The sequence below is a fragment of the Dasypus novemcinctus genome, chromosome 26, assembly GCF_030445035.2.
Source record: "Dasypus novemcinctus isolate mDasNov1 chromosome 26, mDasNov1.1.hap2, whole genome shotgun sequence".
Lineage (NCBI taxonomy): Eukaryota > Metazoa > Chordata > Mammalia > Cingulata > Dasypodidae > Dasypus > Dasypus novemcinctus.
The window spans coordinates 49,553,124-49,572,069 of NC_080698.1; the positions used below are offsets into that span (position 1 = coordinate 49,553,124).

The 18,946-nt window shown below is 40.6% G+C and overlaps 1 protein-coding gene across 8 annotated transcripts in view; it reads left to right on the plus strand.

Annotated features, from left to right (window-relative positions):
* ATG7 (autophagy related 7) overlaps window positions 1-18,946 on the plus strand; it is a 319,354-nt gene that overhangs the window by 55,422 nt on the left and 244,986 nt on the right. The gene's annotated exons all lie outside the window — the stretch shown is intronic.

The window sequence follows — 18,946 nt, forward strand, 5'->3', positions numbered from 1 at the left end:
CCCTATTCATTCATCAAAAGCCTAATGCTGTCTTTCCTGCCTCGTCTTCCACTGATTTTTTTATAAACCACTGCTCCAGCTGAGCCTGTCTATTTTTCACCAGTCCCTATCATATATACTGGAACTTTTTCTATTTCTCTGTTTTTGTTCACGTTGTATCTTCTCCCTGATACATACTTTCTTTACTGATTGAAATCCTTCCCAACCTTGAATCTCACCTTAAATTCTCCTCCACCCTGAGGCCTTCTGTCTTGGCTGTGGCCATGTGTCATCTGTCCCACCAGTGAACTCGTTGCACATATTACCTGATCTTCATTTAGTGCCTTACTACCTTTTACAAATCATGCCATATTAGACTGTAAGCTCCTAGAGGGCAGGGACCATGCCTTATTTATTTCTGGCTATATAGTCTCTAGTGCTTGTCTTATTTATAGTAGGCCCTCAACAAAGTTCTTTTGAATGAATGAAAGAGTGTTATAAATGTCTTTTAGAGGTGATTGGATATGTAGCAAGCTGTCTTAGCCATACAAGTGATTGTAAACTTCAAGTTTTTAAAAATTGTAAGTATTACAAAGTTATGAAATCAAGTGGAATAATTTCAATAGCCATGTGGATATATCAGAGCTGAGAACAGTGAGGCCTCTAATTGATGTCCCAATTATTCCTTAGTCTGAATTTAAGATGTTTAAGTACATTTTTTATCAACTACATTAGCACTTTCTTTTCCAGAGGAAGCACTTTTTGAATTGATGACTGAGGATTCAATTTTTATTAAAAAATTCCCCTCACCCCAGGTGATTTTATAGGAAATAGCTAAATTACTAGCAATCAGACGAACCATTAAAAACATGAAATCCAATCTACTGTGAGGTCCTATTGCAATAGCGGGCAGTATTAAATAACCTGTATTTTTGGAACAACTATATTTCAGTTTCTGTTTGATAAATAAACGGCCCTCCTCCAAATACTCCTCTACCAAAATAATGATTTATAGGGCACTTTCCAGTTTAAAGTTTTTTTCCCATGCTTGATCTTCTTATAACTCTGAAATAGATGTGATTAGTATCTGTGTTTTTTTCCCCTTATTTATCCTGCCCACCCTGTGTCCATTCACTGTGTGCTCGTCTGTGCCTGCTCCAGGAACCCATCCTGGGACCTTCTGGAGTGGGAGAGAGGTGATCATTCTCTTGCTCCACCTCAGCTCCTTAATTCACTGCATCTCATATATTGTCTCTTTTCTGAGTCTCTTTTTTGTTCTGTCATCTTGCTGTGTCACCTCTCCATGTGGGTGGTTCCACTCCTGGGCAGTCTGCCCTCCTGTGTGGGGCTGCATTACTTACGCAAGGGCCACTCCTTGATCAGTGGGCACCCCTGTACAGGGTGACACTCCTTGTGTACAGTGGCATGTGGGCCAGCTTGCCACATACACCAGGAGACCCTGGCTATCGAACCCTGGAAATGCTATCTGTTAGGCCATGTCCACTTTCCAGTATCTGCATTTTTTTAATTTCAAGAAAATGAGATTCTAAGAGGCAAAATGACCTAATCAAAGTCACGTGCCCAAATTGTCGGATTTTGAAGTCCATGCACTTTCTTCCATTCCATTTTCACATATTCACTCTAATGGAATCAGCTTCTGCTTGGTGTTCAGAAACAGATAATTTGGATTTGACACCCGGCATCACCACCTAGTAGCTTTGTGATCCCGTGGTCGTGCATGTTCCCATCCATTCTCTCTACTGCTACCCAAATTCTTTTTCTAACATACATTTCATCCTGTCATTCTTGTGCTTAAAACCCTTCTAGGCTTGCTGTTGATGTTAAAACTACTTAGCTTGGCCTTCAAGACCTCTTACAATCTGGTTCCTATCCCTCTCTCTAGCCCCACCCCTTACTATTCCCCAAGATGCAGCCTATCCATGCTCTGGCTGCTGCTGTGCCCTCCAAATGCCCTCTTCTTCCCCCTCTCCCCATCTCTCTGTCTTCAGAGAAACCTTTCTCTCTTTCTCCTTCCTTCACCTGGCCAGTGTCTCACATCTTTCCATTTCATCACTCTGGGCAGCTTTGGTTGATTCTTTGCATTGTTTGGTATTCCTTTCCTGTGTTCTGGTGGCAGCCTCTCTCAGCACTGACCAAGCACTAATGTAATTGTTGGTTTGTTTATTGCCTGCCCTCTGTCCCTAATCAGCCTACTTTGGCATAGGAACCATATTTTGCCCAGCTCTGTATTTGTCAACATTTAATGTAATGCTGGGCACTTAATAAGTACATGATGTGTATGAATAGGATGGAGAGATCATTGTGGACTGGTGTGATTGAAGAAGGCTTTATGGAGAAGTAGGACTGGAGATGAACCCTGAAGAAATGATTTCTATGAAGTGAAAGCTAGGTATCAATTCACTTGAAGTCTTTCCTGCTTTTGTTGCATTAATCCAGTTTTCTTTAGCATAAATCACTTCCTCTTTAGTGTTCCTTGTGTGATGAAGTTTCCTTGAAGGCTTTCATATTATTCTTCCAAAAATAGGCATTCTCTTCAGTACAAACTCAAGTAGTTGTGCTCTGACATCATGTGTTACTCTGTTTCCCACCTCCTCTTGCCAGCACTTTGACCCCGAGAAGTCTCCATTCCTCTGATACTTCAATGTAAAATGGGTAAAAAATGAGAGCCCTCCACTTTCCTGTCTCTTGTCTGTATGGTGTCATTTGTGCCCCTCACTCCAGAGACCACTTCCCCACAAGAGAGACAGTGTTCTGTTCCCAGCCTTCAGCTCCTTTTGGACTCTAGACTGCTTTATCCACCTGCCTGCTTGTCTTCTCCAGCACCTCCAATTCACACGTCCAAAACTGAACTCTGTCTTTACCCCAAATCTGGTCCTCTTCAGGGAATGTCACCAGCCAGAAATCTGGGTATCATACTAGACACCTCTTAGTCACTTACCCCCCTGGGTCCTGTAGACTTTATTTCCAAAACTTCTCTCAATCTCCCTCCTTGGCATTTCCTCTACCACTTCCCTAATCTAAGATACCATTGTCTTTCGTCTGCTTTCCTACTTGCTCTCTTTGTGTCTACTCTGGCCTCCTCTAATCCATCCCAACATCATCCAAAGTCATCTTTCTTAAAAGCAGATCTGATCATGGCACTCTCAGAATAAAGCACTTCAGTGTCTTCCTTGTGCTCTGAGGATAAAGACTGAATTCCTTGGTAAGGCATGTAAGAATCTGTATGGCCTGACCCCTCTGCATATCCAGCCCCAAATTGTTACATGTTCCCCATTGCCTTTGTACTCCTGGTATACTGACCTTAGCCTCCTCTTCATGTGCAGGGCTTTTGCCCAGAACAGCCTTCTCTCTCCTTTCTCATCTTCTGCATCTTTCCTTCCAGTCCCATACCTTCCCTTTGCCTAGTTAACTGTTTGCTCTTTCTTCAATTTAAGTTGAATCATCATTTCCTCAAGGAAACTTCTCCTGGCCTGTATTAGTCAGTCAAAGGGGTACAGATGCAAAATACCAGTAATCTGTTGACTTTTATAAAGGGTATTTATTTGGGATAGAAGCTTACCGTTGCCAGGCCATAAAGACTAAGTTACTTCCCTTGCCAAAGTCTGTTGCCATGTTTTGGAGCAAGATGGCTGCCTGACATCTGCCAAGAGTTCAGGCTTCTAGGGTTCCTCTTTTCCTGGGGCTTGATTCTCTCCGGGCTCAGCTACTCTTCTCCTCTGTGTGCTTACTTACCGGGCTCCAGCTCAAAAACTCCAGCCTCCTGCAATGCGGTTTCTCTGTGAGTCCCCACCCACCAGGGGGCGGGGACTCAACATCCTACGGACATGGCCCAGTCAAAGCCATAACCATTATTTAATCAAGTAAAAGTAAAACCTCTGAATCCAATACAGTCAAATATGCCCAAGGGAAAAGACCCGTTTATGAACATAATCAAATATTTTTTTGGAATTCATCAGTAATATCAAACTGCTACACTCCACCCTCTGAATTCCAAAAAGGTTTTACAAATATTTGAAACAACCTTAATTCATTAACAATGCAAGTACTAAATCATATAATCAGTTTAAAGAAATACAGTTTGTCTTGAGGCAAAGTCCTTTCTGGCTGTAGACTTCTGAAACTTATAAAACAATTTATCTACTTCCAGTACACAAGTGGACAGACAAAGAAAAAACATTTTCATCTTCATAAGGAGAAATAGGGAGGGAAACATGAGTCATGGGTTCTGTGCAGTTCAGGAAACCTGCAGGGCATTCTCCATTTGATTTCAAAGTCTGAGAATCATTCTTAAGATGATGGTTTCTTCTCCTTGGGGCCTCATGAGGACCCACCCCTTCCACAGGCTTGCCCAATGGTCATTTTCTTGTTGTCATCAAGCACCTGGGTGTCGACCAAGTTATAGACCTCACCCTCTAAGAGCATTGGGGTGATTGCCATACTTTGCCCAATCTTTGGGTTAGAGTCTTAATCCCCCTAGTACAATGAAGACAATATCCTCCCTAATCTTTGGCATACAGGCTCAACCCTTTCAGATCAATGAACTGACTACCTGGCCTTCCCTAATCTGTGAGGGACAGGTCTACCCCTCTCAGACCTATGGAGTGCTGAATTTAACCTCCCTAATCCTTGGGGAATATGCTCCACCCTCTCTGTACCTTGGGGCAGCAAAACCGTCCCTGAACATCAGGAGGGAACATCTACCTTCTTCAACTGCTGGTGCAAACTTACATTCTCTATACACATGGGTGAGGTTCCTCTCTTGGCCCAAGGTAATGTCTTAATTCCAGATCTCAGCTTCCATGGTTTTCCTCTTGAAGTCATTTCCCCTTCAATCTTTCCCTTCCATGTTCCTTTTATTCCAGGCTGACAGTGGTTTTGTTCATACAGCTCTCTCAAAAAGTCTCTTGGTTTAGCATGCAAGAAGTAAGGGTCTAAGCCATCAGATAGTAAGACTTTCCACAAGTCTTTTCCTTGATAACTGCGTCTTTAATCCTGATATACAAGTTCCAAGTTTAGTTTAGTCTTCAAATGGGGCACTATCATGTGGGAACTTGATTTCCGGAGTCTTGGAATTTCTGGAATCAGTTTCTGGTTTCTTTGTGCCCAACAGTTCAGTCCTCAATTTATCTAGCTTGTCTAGCATTTTGCTGTAAGCTGCAAGGAGAAGCCAAGCTAAATGTGGGGGTTTGCCATTTTCAAATTCTGTCTTCCATAAAACATCAGGAGTTAATCTTGCTAATTCCTCTGTGACTTTAAAACACATATTGCCTTTCCTCCAGTTTCCAATAAGAGTTTCATCATTTACTTCTAAGGCCTCATAAAAAGTCTCTTTAAAACCCATGTCCCTCTCAACTGCTCTTGGTCTTCATCAAGTATCTCACAATTCTTCCAAAAAATACCCCTTTTACCCATGTATAAAACCATTCCAGCATTTTGGTAATTGCAAAAGCATGACCGCATTCTCCAGTACCAAATTCTTTCTTCGTCAGTCAAAGGGGTGCTGATGCAAAATACCCAAAATCTTTTGGCTTTTATAAAGGGTATTTATTTGGGGTAGAAGCTTACAGTTACCAGGCCGTAAAGCCTAAGTTACTTCCCTCACCAAAGTCTATTACCATGTGTTGGAGCAAGCTAGCTGACTGACGTCTGTCAAGAGTTCAGGCTTCCAGGGTCCCTCTCTTCCTAGAGCTTAGTTCTCTCTGGACCCAGATGCTCTTATCCTCTGTGTGCTTATGCTTACTTCCTGGGGTCCAGCTCAAAAACTCCAGCCTCCCTTCTCTGCAGTGTGGTTTCTTTCCTTGGTGGGCAGGGACTCAGTGTCCTACTGGTGTGGCCCAATCAAAGCCTTAATCATTATTTAATCAAGTAAAAGTAAAACCTCTGAATCCAATACACTCTAATATGCCCAGAGGAAAAGACCAGTTTACAAGCATAATCCAGTATTTCTTTTTGGAATTCATCAATAATACCAAAATGCTACATGGCCTCTGTAAAAAGGTTTATTCTGCCTGCTATAGGTTCTCATGGTGCCAGGTATCCCCTCTCTGGAGCATTGAGTATAGTTGTAATTTTATATTTCCCTGGGTGGTCTTTGAATGGTATCTTCTTCTCCCATTTAAATGTAAGCTTTATGAGGGTAGATACCCTATCTTTAATTTCCCACTCTTGTGTCTGTATCACTTGTATCGTGCCTGGTATGTAAAATATGATGCAAGATTGAATGCATGTGTGCACATGAGCTGTTGTGAGGATTAGAGATCATGTATGTGAAGGACCTGGCCCCCTGCCTGGCACACAGTAGGCCTTCAGTAAGTTGAAGGCAGCTCTTAAGTATAATTCATTGTATGTGTTCTCTTTATTACAAGTATTCCGATGTCTGGCTAAGGCCATGTAGTGTATAAAGGCTTTCACAAATTTTATACCTGATGTTCATGTCTAGTATGAGTCACAAATGTGATTAGTTTTCCTACAGGAGACAGAATATGGGGCAGGTATGATATATGTTATGGATTATTTAGAACAGTAGTTCTTAATTTGGGGTGGAAGTAGGTGGTACAAATGCATAATAACCTCTTTGAAAATTTGCTGCAGGCATTGGATCCTCACCCTATGTGGTGGTTTGAAACTGTTATGTACCCCTGAAAAAAAGTTCAAATTAATCCATTCCTGTGGGTATAAACCCATCGTAAGTAGGACCTTTTGATGAGGCTACTTCAGTTAAGGTGTGACCCACCTCGCTCAGGATGGGTCTTAATCCCATTACTGGAGTCCTTTATAAATGGAATGAATACATAGGGGGAGAGAAAGCCAGGAAGCTAGAAGCTGAAACCACTGAAACCCAAAAGAGAAGGGAAAGACCAGCAGATGCCTCCATGTGCCTTGCCATGAGGCAGAGGAGCCAAGGATCACTGGCAGCCAGTCTTTGGGAAGAAAGGATCACCTTGATGATGCCTTGATTTGAATATTTTCCCCAGCCTCAAAACCATAAGCTAATAAATTCCTATTGTTCAAGCCAAAGCATTTCATGATATCAGTTGGAGCAGCCTGGGATACTGAAACACCCCAGAAAAATACAAATGTGGTCTTTCTGGTAGCCTCTGGAGATTCACAGAACACTGAAGCCCATTTCGTGGATCCTCTTTGGATGCCTGGCTTAGAGGAAGGTAAAGGGCAGGCTAGGTCCTGCCCAAGCAGGAGCCTCTGTAGGATTGCTGCGATCATGGTCCTTCTCCATTCCAAGCCAGAATGGGACCTTTGCCTCTCAAGGTACTCGTGCACCTGGAGCTGTTGCTGACATGCCGGAGAGGGCACGCTGTCCACCTCACCCCCTGCAGCTGTGGCCATGTTGTTCTTAGTTCCAGCCCTATGCCTGGCGCTGAGGTGGTTGCTCCCACACCCTGTTGCTAACCCTTACAGCCCCTGCACGGTGAGCGGTGGGCCCTCCATCCTTCAGAGGAAGAGGACAGGCAAGAGTTTAGGGAGCTTGGAAGCCTCCTCCCCTGTCAATAGTCTTCCCCCTGCCCTCAGAATGCTTCTCCTAATGGAACAGTCAGCAGCTGCTTTCTTCTCCTAACTCATAGTGTGTGGTGGAGGTGGAGGAGGGCCAACTGCAGGACCCATCTGCCACTTGATGAGCCTCAATTTCCTCCTTGTATGAAAGTTACAGTAATGACACCTTTCTCCCGTGCTGTTGTGAGAATTCAACAGACTTCATTAAGTTTTACTCACATGTTATACTTGTACCCACTATATTTCCTTAGAATAAATTTACCCATTTTCATTTTCAAAGGAAAATTCTTTTCTTTGGACTCATCCCAGTCTGCAGCTAATTTATAAAAAATGAGATTTTGATACCCTGAGTCATACAGCTGGCTCTGCCTTCACCAAAGAAAGGCAAACTTCCTTATCTTTTTGGATTAAAAAACCTAAAAAAAGAAATCTGAAAAAAAAAAAATAGTGTTCCATCTTCAAAAGAAGATGTCTTTTGAGATTTGCAGGGTGATCAGTTCAGCAGGAAGGTTTTTCCAGTTTTGCCAGTTTACTAAAGGTGCTTTCTTTATTTCAAGTTGAAGAGTAAATGCATTTTTTATTGTTCCCTTCTGATGTCTTAGACGACTTACAGTTGTTTATGTGATTCCTTAATGCTAGACTTTTGTGACTATGAATTATAGTTAAAAATATTTGAAATGTTAAAACTCAATACTCATGTCTCTGAATATATACATATACATATATGACAGAAATAAAACGTTTATAAAGCAATACTGTACTAGGTGCTGTGCACTCTATTTTCTCTCCTATTCTGTCTTATCTTTTTGAAAAATGCTAATTGTGACCCAGTAAAGATTTACGACTCACAAATGGCTTGTCACCGGTAATTTGGAAAATGCTGTATGACCAATGCATGGCTATTTTGAGACTATTGGCAAATGAACTGCAGCGGGCATGGTTCCATTCTTTGTTTTTATTTCCATCTACATCTATCTGTTTTTAAAACCTCACCAAGTTCTTCAGCTACCATTTTAACTGTGTTTTTTTTTTAAGTAAATATATGATGTATTCCCTTTTAATCCTTTTCTGTTTTTCTGGGCATTTTTAAAAACTAAGATTATACTGTATTTGGCTTTATTTTTCCATTTAGCATTTTAGCATAACAGCTTTACACTTTACATTAACATCCTCTTTAAAGGATGTATGAGAGTATAGTTTATCTTTTTTGATATTTGCAGTTCTCATTATTTTTTATTATTTGGAGCCTCTTTCTGTGCCTGAAGCTCCCCTCCTCCTGAAATATTTTAAATTATTTCTTTAGAAAAGATTTCTGGATGTAGAACTGCTGGGTTAAAAGTTTGAACTTTTAAAGTTTATAATCAGTGGTGTGCTGGTGAACAGCCAGCTCTCTGTGGGGAGAAGCCCTAATTTGTAGTGTTTGCTTATTTCTGTGATATGAGTCTTCTCGCCCTGGTCGATTTCAAGCTGTCTGTGTGAAGTCACAGAATGCGGTGTTGGGAAGAGACACTAACAGATGACTCCCACAAGCCTGTGTGAGTCAGCACTAGCACCCCACTGATTGCACCCAAATTGTGCCACTTGCACCAAAGCTTCTCATGGGAACTCCTGCCAACAGTGCACCCCTGCTACTTTGGATGTTGCACACTTTTACACATTTGGTAGGTTGAAAATGGGCCTTGTTAAGTTTTTGTTTTCTTCACTAAAATGTTGAGTCCATTTATTTGGTCAGCGGCCAAGCATTGGTACAGCAAATAGGCCAGTTCTTGTGGGTAAAAACAATTTAAAAAACAACCTGTATTGCTCTTCCATTGGCAATATTTGGAGAAAGCTTGCCTGATTCTTCTACTTCCTTCAGAGCAGTATTGAAGATTGGATGTTTGGGAAATGCTTTGTAATTTCAACAACATTAGCCTTTAATTCTAGGGCTTTGAAATCTTCGAACAAGAGCAGTGGCAAAGGGGCAACAATTTGTGTGCTATTAGCTGGGTTCTTTCTTCACTTACTGATTTCTTTGCATCTTAGCAACTCTCTGGGACCCTGCAGTGCATTAGATAGTGGAAGTTTTGTGTTTTTTTTTTACATACTTTAAAAACATGTAATCGCCTTTGTGCGTTTCATTTTGTGTCAAGCTTTTGGGTAATAAAGACAGCCATTTGTCAGATAAGCATATTTTATGGGATCCTTGTGGGAACTTCTCTAGCTAAAGATACTCAGTTTGGCAATTTTGCTTTCTTTTCTTTCACACGTTGTACTTTTTCATTAAATTTCTTGGCAGACTGTAGCCAGTTCATGACTGAACCACTCAGTGAATTGTATGCTCTCAACCAAATAGAAAGGAACATTTTTTTTATAAACTATCTAAACAGATTTTTTTCCCAATTACTTTTTGCTCCTTTCTGCTGATTGGTATTATAAAAGGAAGTGATTTGTCCAAGTTCACCTATAATGTATTTGTGGCAAAGCCAGTTTTAGAACTCTTAACTCTTAGCCAATGATTTTTTTTTTCTGAATGCCATTAAAAACATTTTAATGTAAGCTGGCTTACCTAGCATGTGCTACCTAATTGCTAAAGTGATTGAAGTTCCTAATATGGTTCCTGAACCACTTAAAGATTTTTATTCACTTTTGAATCATGGAAGAAAGATTAAACAGCCTAGTGTCATTCTCTTGCCTGGATGCTTGGCTTGTGTGCTCAGGCATGCCTCTTATGGGCAGGAGAGTGACATTAAAGTATTTCCAAGCTGACCTCCCTTTCTGGGGAAGTGATAAGAGTTTTCTTCTTTAGCAGATGATTCCTGTTCTAAAGCTCATCTTAGGTCAGGTTGCTCTGAAAAACTTATCCCTCATCTTTTCTGCTCAAAAAAGATTTCTTTTTGTCTCACTACCTCCCTATCTCATTGCCTTTCTTTTAGTGTCAGAAATATGCTCATTCTTTGAAATTAGACATCCACTTGTGGTATCTAACATAGCATTCTAACTTACATAATTTAGTGTTTCAACTAAATATCACATTTGCAGATGATATGTGTTAGGCCCAGAGAATATCTGATAAACTAGAACTTATCCCCTTCTTTTCTCTGCTAGTTAAGAAAAGATAGCCTTGGAACTTAAGAGAGTTAACTGTGTAATGATAGGTTGAACTAAACAAAGAAGTCAATGAAGTTATGACAATAGAATTTATGTTGCTATAGTTACCATTTATTGAGTGCTTGCCATGTTCCCAGTCTCTGTGCTAAGTGCAGGCAAGAGTTGCCCTTATTCTATAGATAAGAAAACCTCTCCATCAAGGTTAAATAAATTGTTGAAAGTCCCACAAGAGTAAGTGACTCAGAACGTTGGGTAAGAGCCCAGGCTTAGGGAGTCACATTTGAAAATGGAAACCCAGCATTTCTATATGAATGGCATTTTCTGGATTGATACTGCCTAGATTCTTCCTGAATAACCCACTGAACAGCTGTTAGATGCCCCACAAGACTGAGCCTTAATATAGTCTGTGTTGTTTTGTAACCCAGATAGGATTTTTCTCTTTAATGTTCTATAAAGTTCTTTAATTCTGGAGCCAGATGGGATCCTTTGAGATGAAATGTTTCAACCCCTTCGTTTTACAGGTGAAGAAGGAACTCCCCCAAGGTCTTAAAAATTAATGAGTTTCAGAATTAGAATGCCTGCCCGCTGATGTTCCATCCAGTGCTGCTTTTTTTTTTTTCACTGCATCAGTCCATTTTCCTCTTGTAAATGGTTACAGATAATAAAGAAGCAAAAATGCCCTTTTCTCCCTTCTTGAACCCCTCTCCTGGCTGAATAATAGTTGTACATTTGATGAATAAAAAATGTGACAATGAAACCATCATTACTTAGTAAGTTTTATTAGTCCAGCAGCTAGTATCTGTAATGATTGATGGGGGGGCCATAATAAAAAGGTGTCACTGGTGGTAGAGTGGTGGGGTGCGTGGGGGTATCAGTGGCTAGTTGGACCAGAACTCAAGGAAGCCAACTTCTTAATTTAGTGGAAACCCTAGGCTGGGGCTCTGAGAATGAGAGAGAATGGGCTCTCATTCTCAGTTTTCTTGCTTCTTATAGGAAATACCCTTTAGACCATATCACATTCAAAATGAGGAGAATCACATGGTTAAAATATCATTGACTGGAGGGTTTGTAGCATTGAGAACAGAAAGTGGGCAGGCAGAGGAACTTGCCAAGACATTGCATCATGGCTTTGTATGTACACATCAGGTCTCCCTGTTGGTTAGGCCTCACCTTTTCCCCTCCAGGTCCCTCCCAGGGTCCTGGCCAAGTGGGGGAGCTCTCCACGTTCTGGGGCTTGGAGGAATTTACCAGTTCATTCATTTATTCAACTAGCACTTGCCGAGCCACCAGCACTGTGACAGGTACTTGGGACAGAAAGATAAATAAGATTGAGTCTGCTTCTGCCCTCACAGAGTATGTAGACCAGCAAGAGAAAACAGATCTGAAATGTTTTTTTAAGTCATGGTTTAATTTTTCTAAAATCAGGAAGTCCTTATAATTATTATGTGTGTTTAATGTGGTGGTGCCCTCTCACCTTTTTTTTTCCTGTCCAGTTTAGACGTTCCATCTTGTTATCTATGGTTCTTTTGAATCAAGAAAGTACAGTGGTTCGACAATCAGAGTTACCATAAGGAAAAATAGAGGGTGGGATGAACTCTCCCTCTTTTAAGCAAATACTTGTTTTCACCTTTTTAGACCCTGGAATGCTGGTTCTCAGATGGCAGGGTGCATAAAAATCACATGGGTGCTCAAGAAACATGAGGGTGTTGGTTCTCAGGAATGTCTGAGTCAGGTGGGGGGATTGTGCAAGTTCAAGTTGCTTCCCAGTGATTCTGCTGCAGGTGGTCTATGGTAGGACATACTTTGCTCAACTGTTACAGACTATCAAACAGTGGCTTGCAACTTTGGCTGTACATTACAATCACCTTGAAAAACTGATGTTCAAGCTGCAAGTCAGACTAATGAAATCAGAATCTCTGAAGGTGGAACCCAGTCATCAGTATTTTTTTTATTCCCAAGCACCTTCAGATCTGAGAACCACTGAGAACAGAGAGTTAAGGAGCATGGCAGTGCTTCTCAGACTTCAGTGAGCATACAAATGATCTGGGTTCTTGTTAAAATGCAGATTCCAAATCAGTAGGTCTGGGTGGGGCCTGAGATTCTGCATTTCCGATAGGCTCCCAGCTGCTGCTGCCGCTGCTGGTACCTGGACCACATTTTGAGGCACACAGGAAGACACAGAGTAAATCCAGATTTTATAAGGCAATGAACAGTAACCCCAGAGATATGGTTTTGTTTTGTTTTCCCCATCTACAAGACTATCCTCTTCACAGTGGTTCGCAACTCAGGTCAGGGACCAGACCGGCTGCGTCAGAATTAGTCAGGATTTTTTTTACAAATACAGATTGCTAAGGTCACCACTGGAGATTCTAAATCAATACTAATGATATTAGTAGCCATCATTTAGTGAGCTCCGTGCCTGTGCAGGGCTTTTTGTGTACAGTATTATCTCATTTAATCCTCACTACAACTGTTATTTTACCTGTGGTTCAGAAAAAAAAAACCTGAGGTTAAATAATTTGTCCAAGGTCAATCGTTTAGTAAGGGGCAGTATTCAGAAAAAGTCTCTGTAATTTTTTAAAAAGCCCCCTGGATGATGATGATGCTTTGTTTCCCTGTGGAAAAGGAAATCTCAAATACAGATATGCTGTTTTCCTGAAAGCATGATCATAAATATGAATCTGTTTGCATTTAATGTATGAAAATGCATTCAGATAGAAAAATCTGTGGTGGACTTGGCCCAGTGGTTAGGGTGTCCGTCTACCACATGGGGGGTCCGTGGTTCAAACCCCGGGCCTCCTTGACCCGTGTGGAGCTGGCCCATGCGCAGTGCTGATGCGCGCAAGGAGTGCCCTGCCTTGCAGGGGTGTCCCCCATGTAGGGGTGTCCCACGCACAAGGAGGGCGCCCCGTAAGGAGAGCCGCCCAGCGCCAAAGAAAGTGCAGCCTGCCCAGGAATGGTGCCACACACGGGGAGAGCTGACACAACAAGGTGACGCAACAAAAAGAAACACAGATTCCCATGTTACTGTCGACAACAGAAGCGGACAAAGAAGATGCAGCAAATAGACACAGAGAACAGACAACCGGGATGGGGGTGGGGGAAGGGGAGAGAAATAAATAAATAAATGAATCTTTAAAAAAAAAAAAAGAAAAGAAAAAGCTTTGGTGTTTAGGAATAAGAAAATTTCACATAATGGAGAAGGCAGCAAATATTTTTAAAGAATATTATTGAAATAAGGCAATAATTTTCTGATAAGACAATAGAAATATTCATATTCAGAGATTTATTGAGCACAAATGAAGACTACTTAATTGTCCTGTAACAGGAAATAGGAAAATGGGGTACTTCAACCCAATGGAATGCTATTTAGCCATTACTAAATATTGGTTGTAGAATGGCATTTATTGTCATAGAAGAAATCACAATATAATGAAACATAAAACAGTATTTATAGCATGATCCCATTTTTGTTTAAAAGTTGTAGTAATAATAACAACCAGCAAGATGGCAGCAAAGTAAGTTGCTGCTGAAGTCAGCTCGTGCTACAGGGTAGTTAATAATCACTCAGATTATTAATAATCACCTGTCTGGGGGCTCCAGGAGACTAAAAGAGCATCCTGCAACATCTAGAGAAGGAAAGGAGGAGACTGCCCATCTGCAGAGAAGGTTCATGAGTATACAGCACTCCACACTGTGGTAAAAGTAACAAAGTCTCAAAAGAGTGGTGAAAATAAAATATGAGAGAAAACTCAATGGTCAAAATGGGTGAAATAAGAACTGTCTTTACAGTAATAGCATTAAGTGTTAATGAATTAAAGTCCCCAATCAAAAGACACAGAATAGTGGAATGGATAAGACAATAGGAGCCATCTAAATGCTGTCTGCAAGAGACTCACCTTAGACCCAAGGATACCAATAGATTGAAAGTGAAAGGCTAGAAAAAGGTATTCCATGCATGCAATAACAACAACAACAAAAAGGCCGGAGTAGTTATACTTATGTTAGATGAAATAAACTTTAAAAGACACTAGTAATATGCAATCTGAGGAGGAAGTCAGGAAAAAAAGTTCCATTTACAATAGTAACTAAAAGAATCAAATATTTGGGAATAAACTTAACTAAGTTTATTCCCAATAATTTAACCTACTTAACCAAGGATGTATTTTATTCAGAAAACTGCAAAACATTGTTAAATTTAAAAAGACCTAAATAATTGGAAGAATATTCTGTGTTCATGGATTGGAAGACTAGATATCATTGGGATATCAATTCTACCCAAATTGTTGTACAGAGTCAATGCAATCCTGATAAAGATTCCATGAGCTTTTTAAAAATAAATGGAAAACACAATTATCAAATTTGTTTGAAAGAGGAAGGGGTCTTGAATAGCCAGAAACATCTTGAAAAGGAAAAGCAAAGTTGGAAGATTCACTCTTGTAGACTTTGAATCATATTGCCTAGCTACAGTCGTAAAAACAGCATGGTATCAGCATAAGACAGACACATAGACCAATGGAACCAAACTGATGGTTCAGAAACAGACACTCACATGTATGGTCAAGTGATTTTTGACATTTTGGGCAGAAGGGTCCACTCAACAAATGGTGCTGGGAGAAATGGACATCCATAGACAAAAGAGAGAGGACCCCTATCTCACACTTTATTTAAAAATTGACTCAAAATGGGTCAAAGACCTAAATGTAACAGCAAGAACCATGGAGCTTCTAAAAGAAAATGTAGGAAAACATCTTCAAGACCTTGTGGTAGGTGGTAGATTCTTAAAGGAGATAAGAGGACTGAAATGGACTACTGATGCTTAATGTCCATAGAAGTTTTAATTAACTTTACTGTAAAAGTGTGGAAATGTAGAGTTGATGGTAACACATTGTAGTGAGTAACAGCTGGTTTATAAATGGGAATGTGACTGGAAAAGGTAGTCTAGGGATGTAAATGTCAATTGAAAGAAAGCTAGAGAATAATCTAGGGACTGAATAACACAGTAAAACCAGGGGTAGATGAGAGTTGTAGTTGATGGTACAGATGCAAGTGTCCTTTGTGAGCTAGAACAGATGTACGTCACTGTTGCAGGGTGGTGGGAATGTGGAGAGCATGGCAAAAATACAACAGAATGACCTATGGACTATAGTTAACAGCAATACCATAATATTCATGCATCTATGCCAAAGATGTATTGTGTTGATAATGTGGGAGTATGGAAAAGTGTGCCAAATGTGCACTATGGACCATCGTTAGTGGTAATAATCTGATGATATTATCTCACAGTCTGTAACAAAAGTTCCACCACAGTGTGGTGTGTTGATGTAGGGATGTTGTATGGGAATTCTGCACATGAGCATGATTGTTTTGTAAGTTCACAACTTTTGTAATAAAATTAAATTTAGAAAAAATAATAGAGTGGGTTGGGGAAAATACATCAAATGTAAGATAAGGACTATAGTAGTAAGATTTTGATAAGTTGTAACAGATGTCTAACAACAATGCAAATGTGTTGGTGGTGGGTTGATGTATGGGACCTCTGTATGATGTTATGCATGTCTGCCTCATAAGTTCATAACTGTTAGAGGTTTGCAATAATTAACAAGCTGTAGCTCAGTCTCCCCTGATATGCACTGGGGAAAGGCTAACCCCATCCCCCCGTAACCTACGTGTCCAAGAGCATGGGGCTTCCCCACAGGTTAAATAAAGAAACCACATAGAGATGGGAGTAAAGGGAAATGGAAACCTTCCCGACCTGCATATCACAGGGAGATAAAATTCCTACAGAGCAAAGAAACATCTGCTCCTGCAGCATTCCAAGAAACTGTAACTCCCTAACCCACTATCTTCTAGTCACTATCAGGGAAAGTTCCACCTCTAGGGCTTCCCATTGGCCCCTGCACTTCACTCGGACCCTCGACCCCCTCCCACCAACTATCATTTCCCCGCCTAGAAAAGTTCTGTATAAATCCAGATCCCCCCTTCCAGGGGCGGGCTGAAGTCCCTTTTCAGACCCCCTCCATGCTGGCGGGGGCACTGAAGTCTGTTCTTCAGACCCCCTCCGTTAGGAGAACTTCTCAATAAATATTTCTTTGTCTATAGTCAGTCTCCATGTCCCAGTAAGCACCATGTTTTCTCCAACAATAACTTTTACTACACATTTATTATTTATGTATGTTCATGCATAAATGATATAATAGTAATAATAATAATAGGGTAGGTTGGGGGGAAAATGCACCAAATGTAAGATACTTTGGTTGGTAGTAATATTTTGAGGATGGTCTTTCATCATTTGTTTAAAATGTTTTACAACAATGTAAGGTGTTGGTGATATGAGAGCCCTATATTGATGTTATATATGTTTCTTTTGTAAGTTCACAACTTTTACCCTACACTTATTGTTTATGTATGAGTGATATACTTAAAAATTTTTAAATGAAGAAAAGTAATAAAAATGTATTTATGCAAAGAATAAAGTTATGGGACGTTGTATACCAAGGTGTTAGCAGTGGTTTTCTGTCTGGATGGTGGATTATAGGTATTTTTTCGTAATACTGGTTAAGCACCTTCTTTGTGGTTGATATTTTACTGAGCGTTGTGGGAAATAAAAGAAAGTGTCTGGGCTGACCCCATCCCTACTGAACTGTCTGGATCTTGCTATGTTTTTATTTAACTCATGACTATTCCTGTAAAAGAAACCTATGGGTTAACTTATGGTTTTCTGTCAGCTGTCCTCCCTCTCTTTTTCCTTCCCTCTTTCCCTCCTTCTGTCCCACCTACCTATCTACCCATCTACTCATCAGCCCATCCACACACCCACTCCATCCATCCATCCATCCATCCATTCATCCATCCATTCATCCATCCATCCACCCACCCACTCACCCATCTACTCATCTTTTCACAATTCCACAAGCACTCACTGAGTACCTGCTATTTATCTATGAGCTGACCTTAGAGAGATGAAAGATATTCTCTACCCTCTAGATGTCCATTGTCTTTTTTCTTTTAAATGAATATTTTATTTTGGAATAATTTTAGATTCATGGAAATATTGCAGAGGTAGTTCAGAGTTCCCGTATACTCAGTTTCAGTTTTCTCTAATGTTATCACCTTACATTATCATAATGTACTTGTCAAAACTAGGAACCACATTTGTACATTACTCTTAACTAAACTCTGCCAAAACACAATTTTGCCAAGTTCCCTGCCACTTTAAAACAAGGGTCACTTTTCTTTGATTTGCAATGACACATTGATCATTTCTGTCTAAGACCTGGTGGAAAGTACCCTTAATGTCCATATTCCTGCCAATAGTCTCTTCAAAGCAATCTAGGCCTTTTTCTATTAAGTATCTCACAATTCTTCCCTTTACCCATTTTAAAAGCCCTTTTAACATTTTAGGTATTTGCATAATAATACTTCACTCTCCTGGTATCAGTTTCCTTTTTTTTTCCCCTGGTATCAATTTCTGTTTTAGTTTGCTAAAGGCTGCCATGACAATATACCAGAAATGGATTGGCTTTTACAATGGGGATTTATTAACTTGTAAATTTACAGTTCTGAGGCTGTGACAGTGTCCAAATCAAGGCATCATCAGGAGAGGCTTTCTCCTCAAGCTGCAGCTGGGAGCAAGCAGTCGTACAGCAGTGTCTGCTCATCTCTCCCCGCTCCTCTAGGCCTCTTCACTTTCAACTTCTGGCTAAAGCGGCTTCTCTCTGTGTTCCGTTGATTCCCAGGGCCTTCTCTCTCAGCTTCTGGGAGTTTCTTCTGTTTCTATTGCCTACTTTCTCCCGTTAATAAAGGTTTCCAACAAGACGACCAAGACCCACCCTGGGCTGTGCCCCACTGAAGCAATCCAGTAAAATGTCCCTCAGCTGAAGTCTAGTCCAAGGGTCCCACACCCACAGGAGTGGACCAATTTAGGAACATAATTTTCTGGAATCCACAAAGACCCTAATGACCACACTTACCCTCCTAGAAGGTGGAGTTTCTGCATATATTGCTTGGAGTTCTTTCCTAAGGAGGATTTTCACTTTCCCCCATTTACTTTTTATTCAATCATTTATTTATGTCAGTGTGGACTTACGTATATTTATTTCATACTTTGGTTGATGATCCTACACCCTGCCGTTTATTTTGTACCTCATCCTGTTTGACTATTGATGGCTCTTTCAGATTGGTTCCTGTGTCCCCTTGCATGCCCCTATGCTTATAATTTTCAGGCATTTCCATACTTTCTGGTAAGGATGCTCCAGGCTTATCTTGGATTTTTCCTTCCCCAATCCTAGAATGTGCCATATCTTCAAGGATCCTGGATTCCTTTTTTGGGGGAGGAAGGGTACTG